The 15182-nt window shown below is 39.8% G+C and overlaps 1 pseudogene; it reads left to right on the top strand.

Moving 5' to 3' along the window:
* The first annotated feature begins 2833 nt into the window (after positions 1-2833).
* LOC116528414 lies at positions 2834-11313 on the top strand (annotated as a pseudogene).
* Positions 11314-15182: the final 3869 nt, after the last annotated feature.

The following is a 15182-nucleotide window of genomic DNA, read 5'->3' as shown; positions in this document are numbered from 1 at the left end:
AAATCTCAAAGGTAAAATTTAGGCTTACTGTTTCTAGCTCTATTTATACTGCCTAACAAGATCTTTAATGTTCTCCTCAGAGATATGCAATTTGCAAAAGAAAACAACAGCAGAGCAAAAACCATACAGGCATCTCTCTACCTGGGCTCTCACGTTGCCACCCTTCTACCGAACCTTACATTTTTCCCTGAAGTTAAGTCTTTTTTTTTTTTTGAGACGGAGTTTCGCTCTTGTTACCCAGGCTGGAGTGCAATGGCACGATCTCGGCTCACCGCAACCTCCGCCTCCTGGGTTCAGGCAATTCTCCTGCCTCAGCCTCCTGAGTAGCTGGGATTACAGGCATGCGCCACCATGCCCAGCTAACTTTTTGTATTTTTAGTAGAGATGGGGTTTCACCATGAAGTTAAGTCTTTAACAGTCATAGCTTAATGCAATTGCTAATTAGCTCTTGTCTCCAAATCATATTGTTTCCAAGTAATCTGAAAGATTAAGAGAAACTGTTTTCATACATCCTGTTCAGGGTGGTATTTCATGTAATAAACTACCCTAAAATTTAATGGCATAAAACAGCCATTTTATTGTGTTCATAGATTCTGTGGGACAAGAATTTGGACAAAATACAGTGGGGATGCTTTGTCTCTGCTCTACGATATATGGGATCACAACTTGGGGGGTGACTTGGCAGTGGGGAGTAACTTACTTGACTATTGGGGGCAAAACTCATTGGGAGGTAAATTCACTCATGTGTCTGGGTTCTTGATACTGGCTCTTGACTGACACTTTGGCTGGGGCTGTCTATAGAGCCATCTACTCATTACAATCAAGTCACTACAGTTGGCTCAGATTCCCAGGGAGAGGGCAGAGACTCCCACCTCTCAATGGGAAGGGTGTCAAACAATTTGCATGCATATTTAAAAACCCCCACAATATCCTCTTAACTCTGTTGTTATAATGAAGTGGATTGATAAGGTTGGACCCCACTTTCTCTTTGTTCACTCAAGTAATGTATAGGGGGAATATTTAAATCTATCCACTGAATTGTCTAGGAATGTGTCTGGTCAAGTTATAGCAGCTCAAGTTATAAGCTAATAAGAATATTTTATCAGTCCTATTACTTGTGAAAGCTGACTAGTTTTTTTTTTTAAATGACCATTCAACATAAAGGCATACATCATAAATAATTCATAGAATAAAATTTTTACCACCAATGAAATATTCTCCAAGAGGGACTCCATTATCTATTGCCGCACAGTAAATTACTCTATAATTTATGGATTAGTGGCTTAAAACAACAAACATTGATTATCTCACAGCTTCTGTGGGTCAGGAATTTGTGAATAGCTTAACTCAGTGGCTCTGCCTCAGGGTCTCTCATGCAGTTGTAGTTAAGATATTGTCTAGGTCTATGTCATCTGATGGCTTGACTGGGGCTGGAGGAGGTGTTTCCAGCATGGTTCACTCATGGCGGTTGGCAAGAAGCTCCAGGTCCTACCATGTGGATCTCTCCATAGGACTGCTTGAGTGTTCTCATGACAACCAGCTTCTTCCAGAGTAAGAGATCCCAAAGAGAGCAAGGAGGAAGCCAGAGGAATCTTTTACGTCCTAGTCTTTGTAAGTGACATGCTGTCACCTCTGTCATATTCTCTGCATTAGAAAGTAAATTACCAAGTCCCGCTCACATTCCAGGCAAAAGACATCAAGCTCCACCTCTTGAAGGGAGGCATAGCAAAGACTCTGTGCTGATATAGTAAGACTACAACAGGGAGCTGAAGAAAGGCCTCTCTCACTCCATCCTGAAGGGATCTGTCTTAGGGCATCTGTCCTTATTGAGGCAATGAATGTGGGAAAACAAGTTGTTTTCATATGGAAAAGTATACATCAGTTTCACTTTGCCATTCAGGTAGGAAATACAACTGGACTACTCGCTCCTATCTTCATTGGATAGGAGCTATGATTCTTGCCAATAACAACCTGGGAAATGCTTTGTGTGTTTTATATTTACACACAATTGTGGTGATATCATGGAAGTATGGGTATTCCAGAGCCTATTCTAATCCCCTCATTGACAAGAGGGTTCATGTGGTTAAGTTGCCTGGACAGATGTGTTCTTTCTTGTATTCCATTTTATTATGTATCTTTCAAAACTACAAACTTGAATGGTCAGGATGATAGATGGAGCTGTATTTCAGGTCAAGAGAGATCATAAGATACAGAAAAATTGCCATCTGCAAAAAGCAAAACCCAATGAAGTGAAATGCAATCCTAAGTAACTGCTTCTCATCTTTAGTGAGGCATTGCAGAAAAGATGCAATTACTCATTCATCTGAGAAAAGGGAACCTAAGGTGCACAAAGTTCAGAAACCTAAAAGAAGATCTGCTATAATTTCTAACTTAGGAAATACCAGTCTTTAGGATGGGGTAGCTAGGTCACTGACAGGAAGGTGGGGGTCCCTCCCTTCAAAGAAAAAGGGTAGAATTGTATCTGGTTCTGGATCTAATTCAACTTGACTACTTAGCAGTAAAGATAAATTGAATCCAAGGAGAAAACTGAAAATCACATTTTCCTGGCAAGTCCTTCAATGGGCTTAGTGTGTTTAGATTTATGAGGGAGTGAATGACCTTCTCTGCCACGGTTTTTCACATTTTCGCTTTTCCAGGACTGATTTTCCATCTGGCCTAACCAGAGTCTGAAGTTGCTGAATCAAATAGAGCCAATAGGTTGGACTTAAGCTGGCTAGAGCATGCATAGATCTGGGAAGCACAAGTAGGTTCCTTCTGTAAAGGGCTATCAAGTGGATGCCTCCTCTTCCCTCCTCCCTGCCTGCCTCAGATCATGGCCCTGAAAGAGAAGACATCCTGTTTTTCCAACTCAAGAGACATCACTGCTGAGGGAGCAGTAGCAGGCTTGGGGGTGTTTTCCACTCAAGAAGTTGGCTATGGGAAGAGGCAGGATGGCAGTATTAAATGCGAGGACATTGTCAGACAGACCTGGTTCCCATCCCAGAATCCTGGGGCTGGGCAGGGTCAGAGAAGTCCAGGGTGTTCTATTCATCTCTAGCAATCCCAGAGAAAACATGGAAGAACAGTGCAAAGTTTCCACCCACATGAGAAGAGTTCAAGAGTAGCAGAGCATGGATAAACCCAGGTATCTGGCAGAAGTGACAAAAGTACATTATGAGAAAGCTGCAAGACCAGATGAGGTAATGAACATTGCTGGAGTGCTAGTAACCAGAGGCGGGATACATCTCAGAAGAGGCACCCCTTGCCAGAATACCACGTAGGCTACCCCACACAGGTGCCATCTGAAGGAGAAGGAAGACAATAGAGGAAATCCAGAATTAACTGAATTTTATTTTGTTTTATTTATTATTCTTATTTTTTGAGATGAAGTCTTGCTCTGTCACCAGGTTTGACAAGTGCAGTGGCACGATCTTGGCTTACTGCAACCTTTGCCTCCGGGGTTTAAGTGATTCTCCTGCCTCAGCCTCCTGAGTAGCTGGGACTACAGGCATGCGCCACCGTGCCCAGCTAATTTTTGTATTTTTAGTAAAGATGGGACTTCACCATGTTGGCCAGGATAGTCTTGATCTTTTGACTTCATGATCCTCCTGCCTTGGCATCCCAAAGTGCTGGGATTACAGGTGTGAGCCACTGCGCCTGATGAATTAACTGAATTTTGACATGTAAAGAATGAGAAAACACAGAGGTTTTCTGGAAATGATTAAGGTTGCATGTTACGATGTTAAGTAAATTAAGTTACATTATACAAAATAATTGTATCTATTTTGCACACTCAAGTTTGTGACTTAAGAAAATTCAAACCTGCTTATAAATGTACTATTTTCTGTTGTTCCTATGGCTTACCCTGTATTTCATGCAATACAGAGGAGGATGGCTGTTTGAAGTTGCCATGTCTCTCGGCAAGTAAGGAGATGGCTACAGCCAAGCAGTGTGAAGTGACAGCACCAGAAAGTTTTCTACACCAGAGGTCAGAAAACACTTTCTTTAAAGAGCCAGATGATGAATATTTTAGGCTTTGCCAACTATACAATCTCTGATGCAACTCTTCAACTCTACCCTTATAGCACAATACATAAATGAATGGGCCAGGCTATGTTCCCGTTAAATTTTATTTATGGAAACTGAAATATGAATTTTATGTTATTTTTCTGTTTCACAAAATATTATTATTCTTTTGATTTCTTTCAGGTACATAAAAATGTAAAAAGTATTCTTAGCTCATAGCCCATGCAAACAAAGGTGGTAGAGCGGATTTGACCACCAGAAGTAGTTTACTAGCCCTTATTTTTGGCTGGTCACTGATCTCCACACCATAGAAGGAACTAATGTATTCAGGCTCACAGACCTGGGTAAAAAGGTCCAACTACTTAGGAAAGTGATCAGGAGATAAAATCCTTTTGGGAATCACAGAATCTTTTTTTTTTTTTTTAACACCTTTTTCTCTTCCACTGTCCTGTGGCTTCTCATGTGGTTTCAAGACAAGTGTCAAGCTTTACATTTGACTTAGAAAAACCACAACTCATACTCAAACTCCTACTGTCGTGGCAGAAGATAGCTGGACTCTAAGCCCCAGAAAGACAGGGCCTGTGTGTCTGTTTTCCTCGCTACTATATTGCTGGGGTCTAATGTAGCATCTGACAGAGTAAGGCGCTAAATACATGTTTGTTGATTGAATGACTGAGTGATTAAAGAGTCCTTTTAAAGCACTGTTTGTTTGTTCGTTTGTTTGTTTTGAAACAAAGTCTCGCTCTGTCACCCAGGCTGGAGTACAGAGGCATGATCTCAGCTCACTGAAACTTTTGCCTCCTGGGTTCAAGCAGTTCTCCTGCCTCAGCTACCAAGTAGCTGGGATTACAGGTGCCTACCATCACATCTGACTAATTTTTGTATTTTTTAGGAGAAATGGGGTTTTGCTGTGTTGGCCAGGCTGGTCTTAAACTCCTGACCTCAAGTGATCCACCCACATCGGCCTCTCAAAGTGCTGGGATTACAAGTGTGTGCCAGTGCGCCCGGCCTAAGCACTTGTAAAAACTGTTTTGTTACTCCATCTTACGTGTGTTACACAACTCCCACTTTAAAAATGTCTATAACAGTGATTTAGAATTCAGAAGACTCATCATGCATAAATAGATTTCCTTCAAAAGCTGGACAAAAATTCTATGTCAGTGTGAAACTGCAAAATCATTGTTAGCTCTGTTCAAAAGAAAACCTGTTTGCACCAAGAAGTGGAAGAAAAATAACTGCAAATATCAGAGACTGGTCTTAGTAAGGAAGCAGCCACCTGGGCCTCTCTCCTGACATTAATCTTGTGCCTTCCCTTTGGCCTATGGAGGTGGTTTCTATCATTATGCCCACGACATGAAAAAGCTACCTGGGTAACAAAAGACTGGGAAACTTACCAGAGACCCACGACATGGGAGGAGCTGATGCTGAAAATCCTTTTGCTCTGTTCTAAGCTGGCAGCTTCTCTCCCCATTAAGCCACACAACATCTAGGCAGAACAGAGCAAACTCAGAGAAAACAACACAGCTTTTGGCTGTCTGGATTCAGCGTTTTATCTGAACAAGCATCTTAGCTCCCTTTTTAAAGTTTTCTTTTCTTTCTAAAATCTCAAGTGAATTTGCAAAGGGAGGTATGAGAATGTGGGGGATATGGGGGTGAAAACTAGTGTGTGGTACCAAGAAGAGGCAAAAGAAAAAGATCAAAGATTAGCTTTCCTAAACTGGGTGGCACCTTGGCACTGAATCCTGGGAACAGATGCTGACTGATTTGAATTAAAAAAGAGCAGAAGTAACCAAAGATAAGAAATAATTGGCTAAAAAATACAAAACCATACTTCTGACTGGGGACAATAAAATTTTCCAAGCAGATGTTAGAATAACTGACTTTTAAAAACCAAGCTTAAAGAAAATAGGGAAAGAGACTCACTGCTAAATATTTTTCCCTCAATTGTGAATTAAGACATGGTCAGAGGAGAAGAGATCCTTTCCAGAGTCTCAGCAGGATAAATCGACCTTGTGGAGGCCTTTGTGTTCCTGGAGAATGATGTCAGAACCCACCCCAGGAAGAAGAAAGAAATGTTTGCACTAAAGGTCACTTGAGAACTATAAAGAAAAATGCTATTTGTAATGACTTAGAAAGCCTTCCAGGAAGAAGAGGAGTCAACTCACTGTTTTGGAATCAGTGGGGAAAAAAACAACACAACTTTTCTGGTGAAAAACATTCCGAGGGTCATTTGGACATTCTAAGAAAGTCTTTGAAACTTTGAGAGAAAAGAATCCAAGAGTAGGATTATGGGAAAATTATGTTTTATTGCTTAACTGTTTAAAGCATGTTGTGCATTTATGTATGTGTTGATCACATAAAAATAATTGGAAAGGTTTCTGGCAGTAAGCAGAAGGCAGGGACTGACAGTCTCTCTACCCTATTTACTGTTGACCCTGAGAATCCTTAGGGTAATCAGATATGCATGTCTCACAGAGATATCCAGGGGTTTAGAAGAAAGAACACGAGCCTGTGAATCAGAAGACCTGGCGTCACATTTCAGCTCTATTGCCTTCTAAGAGGAGAATTGCTGCATGCCATTTAACCTTTCAAAGCTCCTTATCAGTTAAGTGAAGATACTGTGTGTTCCTTGTGGGAATATTGTTAAATGCAATCCCTATATAGAATAAATGTGTAGTTGGAGCTCAGAAGTAGTAGACTTGAATCTGTTGCATCAGAATTAATTTAGTAGCTATCTGTATGAGCACTCACTATGCGCAAGTCTGTTATTCATAGTCTTGGTTTTCCCAACAGCCCTATGACCAGAGACAATTGTTATCTCCTTTATACAGATAAAGACACTGAGGCTGGAGAGGTTAAGAAACTTGCTCGTGGTAAGTGGTCAAGCCAGGCAGCTTGGCTCCAAGCCCCTGCTGTTATCTGACCAAATATGAGGGGAAGATTTACTGAATTTGTATCATCTTCCTCTTATTTCTGTTATGACACAGGAAACAAGTTGAAGAAGTTTTCCTCTCAGAAGCATAAAAAGCTACTGACTTCATCCCAATAACAAAAGTTAAAGAGAATGACCTTAAATACAAAAGATACAGTAATAAATGATACTTTATGGTCCAGGCAGTATGCTAGGTGCTTTATTACATGGGTTCATTAATTAATTTAACAACCTTCTGAGGTAGGTGCTACCATCTCCACCATGTTATGGGCACTCAAGCAAATGTGCAGAGCCCTTGGAGCTCCAAAGACTGCTTTCAACCATTGCTCTATACAGGCTGTCCAACGCTGGGTTCTCAGAGACAAGCCAATAGGCAATTATCAGTGCTGCCCTGGCTAGGTATCAGGGGCAGAAAGCATATGGTCAGCAATGTAGTTTCAGGGCAAACTGTGAATTGAAGTTAAAAGAAAAGTGATATTTATTGACAGCTAATAATTTAAGTGAGTAGGAATATTTTAAGTTAATGTCCTAAGTGGGGTTCCAAGTCCTTTGACTTCACCAAAGAAAATAACAGGGGTTTGGAAGCTATTTTTAATATTTCAAAATGCCTATTAGTATGTCACTAATCATATAAAATATAGCCTTTGTGTATGGTTACAGTCTTAAAGAGGAAAACTTTTAGGGAAAATTTTATTTTTAGACTTGAGCAAATTTTCAGGTATTCTTAATTCTGGAAACAAGTGAATTTCTGTCCTGTCAGAGTTGAAATAATCCTTATGCATGTCAAATTTACCCTAAGAAGATACCCATTAGCAAAGTGAATTCAACAAAACTCAAATACTTCAGGAAAGAAGTTGCCGGCAGACATGAAAGGCAATTTTAGCCATTTACTTAGAATTGCCAGTCACCGTAGGAGCAGAAGAGGCATTTTTCTGCCAACTGGTTGAAGCTTGTGCCAGAATGATCCTGCTGTTTCTTAATTGTCCTAAAAGCTTGCAGCCAGCAATTTCCCTGCCAAGCCTGACCTCACTTTCATGTTTTTTATAATATGCAGATCACGAAGTGTCCCATTCAGAGTGGGAAAACAAGAAATCACTTCCTCATCCTTACTCTTGGAGCTCATCACATAATCTGTATGGTGTCTCTGTAAAATAATACATTAATGGGCATCTGAAAGCCTTCTGTGCCATTTTTGAGTACCACCGTCCTTGCGTATCTTTGAACTTATGATTAATTCTCATGTCAAACTTATAAGAGAGGGGACAACAGTGTTACTCCCATTTATGAGTGATAAACCAACAGAATTATGACTGATGGCTATAAAATCTATGTGTGGTGTATTAAGTTGCAAGCTGCAGAATGAAATTTAGAGTATGTTCTCATTTTTTCATATGAAAGAAAAGTCATGTAACTGTGTATGTGTGTGCATGCATATGCAGTTGTGTATAGAGGTGGGATATAAAGCTCGCAAAAGATCTTGTAATGTACAATCTAATTACTTCTTAAGGTGGTAATGTTACCTCCTAATAGTCTCCTAAAATGGGAGTGAGTGAAAGGAGCTACTGAGAATGTTCACTTTTATATCTATGCACCTCTGTATTGTTTTAATGTTTTTCAATAAGCATATATTTTTTTACAATGTCAAAAATAATTTTTAGAAACAGAAAAGGTCTAAAGTAGGTGATAGATGTTCCCCACAAAGAACAGGCCTATCTAGTTTATTCCATCGCATTCAGATTTTCAGAAAAATTTTAGAGAGACATTAGAAAAACCTTCCTCAACTCTGGAATTGGGATTCTGTATTGGGAGACTGCGTTGCTGCTTCTCCATTGGTTAATATGGTGGATTTCTGGGGAGATTTTTAACTTTTACATTTTCTGCTGTTTCTTGAAACATGTCTCCATTTTGAGCTTCTGATAAGCCCACATTTGTTGAATGTTTTGATTTTGTAACCTTTCCACCTCCATTGTTGTTCAGACACATTTCCATTTTGAGTTTCTGATAGGGTCAGATTATAGCTGGAAGAAAATAATTGCTTGGTGTTTAAGTCTTGGAGAAGGAACCTTCTACTTAATTCTTCTTGGAGGACCCTGCTCCCAGATGGAATGGAGACTCAGTTGGGATGACCAGAGGCTTCCATCAACCAGCTCTTTGGGTTCATAGAATCTCTTTGAGGAGCAAAATAAATATGTCAAAAAGGGGAATGCCAGGCCGTACTGTGTGGCACCGTGGTCTAGGCACTTCTTGGACAGCATATCTCACCTGCTGAAGAAACTCCTGTGCAAGAAGGTTGAGAAGCAGAACCCCAAATTGCAGCAGCAGAACCTAAAGCTGCAGGGGGTCTCAAATCTGACCCTACCAGAAACTCAAAATGGAGAAGTGCCTGAAGAAACAATGGGAGGCGAAAAGGATACAAAATCAAAACATTCAATAAATGTGGGCTTATCAGAAGCTGAAAATGGAGACATGTCTCAAGAGACAGTGGAAAATGTAAAAGTTCAAAAATCTCCCCAGAAATACACCATATTAACCAGTGGAGAAGCAACAATGCAGTCTCCCAATTCAGAATCAAAAAAGAAAAAGAAGAAAAAGGGAAAAATAGTGAATGACGCTGGGCCTGACACAAATAAAGCAAAACCTGAAAACAAAGGAGAATCTGAAGAAGAAAGTGCCAAGACTCCTAGAGAAACAGAAAATAACGTGGAGAAGGCAGATAATGATGAAGATGACAGTGAGGTGCCCAGCCTGTCCCTGGGACTGACTAGAGTTTTGAGGATACTTCATTTGCTTCCCTATGTACTCTTGTCATTTAAAACACTCTAAAGTCAATAAGAAAAATGGTTTTTACAATCATGACTGAAATTCAGCATAAAAGTATCAGACCACTTCTGGAAGACAGGGATCTTCTAGCAGCTACAAAAATAGGCAGTGGTAAAACTCTGGCTTTTCTCACCCCTGCAGTTGAACCCATTCTTAAGGTTCATGCCCAGGAATGGAACAGGGTTCCTTATTCTCTCACCTACTAGAGAACTAGCCATGCAAACTTTTGGTGTTCTCAAGGACCTAATGACTCACCATGTGCACACCTATGGTTGATAATGGGTGGTTGTAACAGATCTGCTGAAGCACAGAAATTTGCTAATGGGATCAATATCATTGTGCCACACCAGGCCGTTTGCTGGACCATATGCAGAAAACTCCAGGGTTTATGTATAAAAACCTGCAGTGTCTGGTTATTGATGAAGCTGATTATATCTTGGATGTTGGGTTTGAAAAGGAATTAAAGTAAGTTATTAAACTTTTGCCAACATGCAGACAGACTATGCTCTTTTCTGACACTCAAACTCGAGAAGTTGAATACCTGGCAAGGATTTCTCTGAAAAAGAAGCCATTGTATGTTGGCGTTGACAATGATAAGGCTAATGCAACAGTGGATGATCTTGAGTGGGGTTATGTTGTTTGTTCCTCCGAAAAGAGTTTCCTTCTGCCTTTACATTCCTTAAGAAGAACCGAAAGGAGAAGCTTATGGTCTTATTTTCATCTTGTATGTCTGTGAAGCATCACTACGGATTGCTGAACTGCATTGGTTTCCCTGTCTTGCCATTCATGGAAAGCAAAAGCAAAATAAGCGTATAACCACATTCTTCCAGTTCTGCAACACAGATTCAGGAACACTATTTGTATGGATGTGGCAGCAAGAGGACTGGACATTCCTAAAGTCGACTGGATCGTCCAGTATGATCCTCCAGATAACCCTAAGGAATATATTCATCACAGACCTAAATGAGAGAGGGCATACCTTGCTCATTTTGCACCAAGAAGAATTGGGTTTCCTTTGCTACTTGCAACAATCCAAGGTTCCATTAAGTAAACCTGACTTTTCCTGGTTTAAAATTTCTGACATTCAGTCTCAGCTTGAGAAACTGATTGAAAAGAACGACTTTCTTCATAAGTCAGCCCAGGAAACATATTAAGTCATCCATACGAGCCTATGGTTCCCATTTTCTTCATGTTAGTAACTCAAATTTGCCTCATGTTGCTCTGTGATTTGCTTTCGAGGTACCTCCCTCTGTTGATCTGAACATCAACAGCAATGGAGGCAAGCAGAAAAAGTGAGAAGGTGGTAGTGGATTTGGCTACCAGAAAACCAGGAAAGTTGAGAAGTCCAAAATCTTTAAACACGTTAGCAAAAAATCATCCAACAGCAGCCAGTTCTCTCACTGAAGACATGTCTTTCTTTCATCTTGAATAGCTTTGTCCTAAAATGAATTTGTTTTCCCTTGATCTAACAGGTTTTTTGTAGCCTTTAGAATTTGGACTGATCTAATGAGTATAAATTGACTTGGTTTGCAAGCACTGAGCACTATTACTTTTATCAAGTCTCTTTTCTATTTTTGAGATATAAAATATGCTTTAATTTTCTTGGTTGTCTAAGGACAGAGCAAGGATTATTTGGTCTTTGTTGCGATGATATAATATTTTAATTTTAAATATCCCTCCCTCATACACACAAATCCATGTTATTGTTTTAATATCATTCTTTTTGTACTTTTTCTTCTTGGTCTGTGAAGATTTTTGTGGCGTGGATTATTTCGCTCACTGCTGTAAAAGGTGACATAGTGTAATGAGAAGCTGGTGGTAATGCAGAAAAGAGTCTCAGGTTATTTTTTTGTTTTTTGTTATTTCTAGGACCTTGAAAGTATCTCATGACTCCTCCTGAAAATGCTGCAGTATAAAAGAGCAAAGAGTTTTGGAAAATACCTAAGAAGCACCTTAGGATTAGGGTGGCATTGCTTTTATAGATTCTTGATTTTAAAGCAATGAGCCTTTCTCAGGTGTTTCGTTTTTTACAGCAAAAACTATGGGTTGTAATTTGAACAAATGTCACTAGCCGTCATAACATTTGATGGGTGGGGGGTACGAAGAGGGTAGAACTGAGATGTCTGAGCCTTATTTACATCAACAGAGGTGTAATATACTGCATTTCTTCATTCAGTAACATGGTAGACTTTAAAAACACGTATGCAAAGAATGGTGATGCTCCTCGTTTAGATTTGTTTAATTCAAGGTGGTTTGGATTTTGGTAAGCCTTTTCATGCTGTACAGAACTTAGAAGACAAGGGCAACTGCCTTGGACTTAGAGCCAAGCCATCAGACAGTGCCCAGCACACATTCACGTTAGCTTCTTTCTGAGAAAAATTACCTCTTCCAGGCCCTGAAACAAAAAATATGTTTATTGTGAAGACTGAAAATGAACAAAGTTAGAAAAATTCAGCAAAGTCAGTGATTTAGTTAGCCAGGTTTTTTGTTGTAGGAGCACTTGATTTCTAGTGTGTTTTGTATAGTACATAACTACAAAATAGTACATTTTACATTTAGTACACTTACATTCAATAGGATCCCATTAAATGTAAGTGCACTAACATCTAATGTAGAGGAAGCTATTTGGTAAAGAACATTCCAGTAGGAAAAGAACAATTTTCCATTGGCTGTTATCACCCTTTTCAGACCTGTCCTGGGTTTCCAACTTTGACTGCTGGGGTCCTGGCTTGCATTCTTCTTGGATTCCTAATTCCTGGTGTTTAATAACTCTCTCCAAGATCATGTTTTCCTTTTTGTTTGTTTGTTTCAGAAATAACGTTTTACAAAAGACAAAAACAAAGGGAAGAATATTTAATTACTGAGCAGAAGTAAAATACTATTGATATTTTGTACATAATCTAATTTTTTATGTGCATGTTCATGCTTTTTAATTTTTTTATTAAAAATGAAGTCATCTATCTACTACTTGTAACCAGCCTGCTTAATAACATGTTATTTTCCTGTGTCATTGAATAATTACATCAAAAAAAGGTGAATGCAGTCTTCATTATTTATTTAGATTTTTGTACAAGTCTTTGATAGGGTTCCATAATAAAGGCAATTTGGGGATGAATACTCTATATATGTAGCAAAGTCCTTCCATCCAGCCAGGAATGTGACCAAGGAACTTTGGTGTAGTAAAAAGAGCAAAAATTTGAATTTTGACAGACTTTTATTCACATCCTAATTGCTATTTAAGAGATGTCTGGCCTCAGACAACCTACTTGGCGTCTCTGAAACTCTGTTCCCTCTATATAAATTAGGATAATAAAGAGATGAAGGGTTATATGTAAAGGGCATCGTACAATACCTGGCTCATGGAAGGTGGTCAAAAATTCCTAGGCTAATAAAAAAAAGTGTAAATGTTTTTTAATCTATATTGACATTTGTAGTGAACAAATAAGAAAACACAACTGTGGAAGAACTGAGGAAGAGCCAATAGTGTCAACTCTGCATGTGAAACACCCAATGTGCAAAAACTTGAAAGTGATCTATTTGTAGATTTATTTGTAATTGGATTGTGTTTGCAATTGGAGGTATCTAGCTCTGCCATCTTCTCAGACATTCTGCATCAAACAGAGATGACAAAACCTATTAAATTTCTTAGAAGTGTTTCTCTGATGACTTGACTTGGTCATGGAGAGTGAAAAACAACCAAAGGAAAATGTCTTGGTACTTACTGAATAAGAGGCACACACTGGTGACTGAGGAGTTCCAATGTGGCAAATCCAAAGAAGGCACCTGAGAAGAACTAAGCCAAGCTGTATAGGTAGGAAGATAGGTTTTAAGTTCTCCAACATACCCCTGCAAAGACACCTGGATGTCTTTCATTCACCTCATATTTATTTGTGAGCAAGACACCATATTGGGCCCTATAGGAGATTTAAAGACTCATACTCTGAAAACTCACAGTCTTGTAAAATTACAGAAGACAATGACTCACTAGGTCATCTAAGATTCAAATGCACTGATTATAATCATCATTAAATAGCTTCCCTGGAAAGTGTTCTCTGCAATGCTTCTACCATTAACTGTTATCGAATGCCATACTTTCACGTGGAAGAGCCCCAAGTCTTGTGATAAACTGTCAAAACGATACAAAAGAGGACCATGAAGACCTGAGACCATGGTTGGTACTGCAGCTCTTGCTTTATAATTTTTTTGGCTCCCGGTCTTCAGTTCGACCACCAGCAGCACTACTCTCGGGTCACTGATTAAGAGAAGTGACTTTACAAGAGTATGAGGAGTACTGGGACATTTTTAAAGAATGCCTGTCTTAGGACGAGGGTAGTTTTTAGATTCTAGGCCCTTCCTTTTTCTGTCAGGCTCCCTAAATCTGAATTTTTCTTCTCAAGTCCACTTGCTGCTGTATCTCTCCAAACACTGAAGACTTTCCCTCGGCTCTCCTTGTCCTGAGGCAGTAAGACTCTCTGATCTGCCCTTCAGAATTCCCACTCCCCAGATCCAACGAAAATGGGGATCTAGGTACTATGGGGAGCCACTATTTGGATGCTGATACTCCCTTGTCAGCACACCCCAAAGTTCTCCCATAGACTAACTTCTTGCAGGTATCATCTTCCATACCTTGTTGATTTTCGTAATTCTCTTTTCTCGCATAATGGCTGCTAGCACCCAAAGCCTGCACTCCATCTCAAAGCTTTTGCCCAGCCAGTTTGAAACTCCAGTACAAATTGTACTTTATTCATTAGGCTGTTAATTGGTGGCTTGTGTTCTCATGCTGCCTCCATGTCTACGAGTGAGTCATTTCACTTCTCTGAGCTCTGGGTGACTGGATGAGGAATACTCCATCCTTCACAAAGGAGTGTTCATTGGGCACTCACATGCAAACACACATATATACATGTATTTTTTTTTTTTTTTTTTTTTTTTTTAGAGGGGGGTTTTTGCTCTTGTTACCCAGGCTGGAGTGCAATGGCGCGATCTCGGCTCACCGCAACCTCCGCCTCCTGGGTTCAGGCAATTCTCCTGCCTCAGCCTCCTCAGTAGCTGGGATTACAGGCACGTGCCACCATGCCCAGCTAATTTTTTTGTATTTTTAGTAGAGACGGGGTTTCACCATGTTGACGAGGATGGTCTCGATCTCTTGACCTCGTGATCCACCCGCCTCGGCCTTCCAAAGTGCTGGGATTACAGGCGTGAGCCACCGCGCCCGGCCACATACATGTATTTTCAGAATGAGTTATGAGGGTAGTTTGCATTTCCAGCTTCACTGTTTATCAGCATGTATAGTCTTGGGCAAATTAGTTCTCTGAGTCTCAGTTTCTTAATCTGTGAAGTGGAGAACGTAATGTCTTTTTCTATGTTATATGAATAGGGAATGATATTACATGGGAGAAGCACA

Source organism: Sapajus apella, unplaced genomic scaffold (genome assembly GCF_009761245.1).
Source record: "Sapajus apella isolate SASKATOON/1434 unplaced genomic scaffold, GSC_monkey_1.0 scaffold58, whole genome shotgun sequence".
Classification (NCBI taxonomy): Eukaryota; Metazoa; Chordata; class Mammalia; order Primates; family Cebidae; genus Sapajus; species Sapajus apella.
This window is presented reverse-complemented; position numbering and strand designations above follow the sequence as displayed.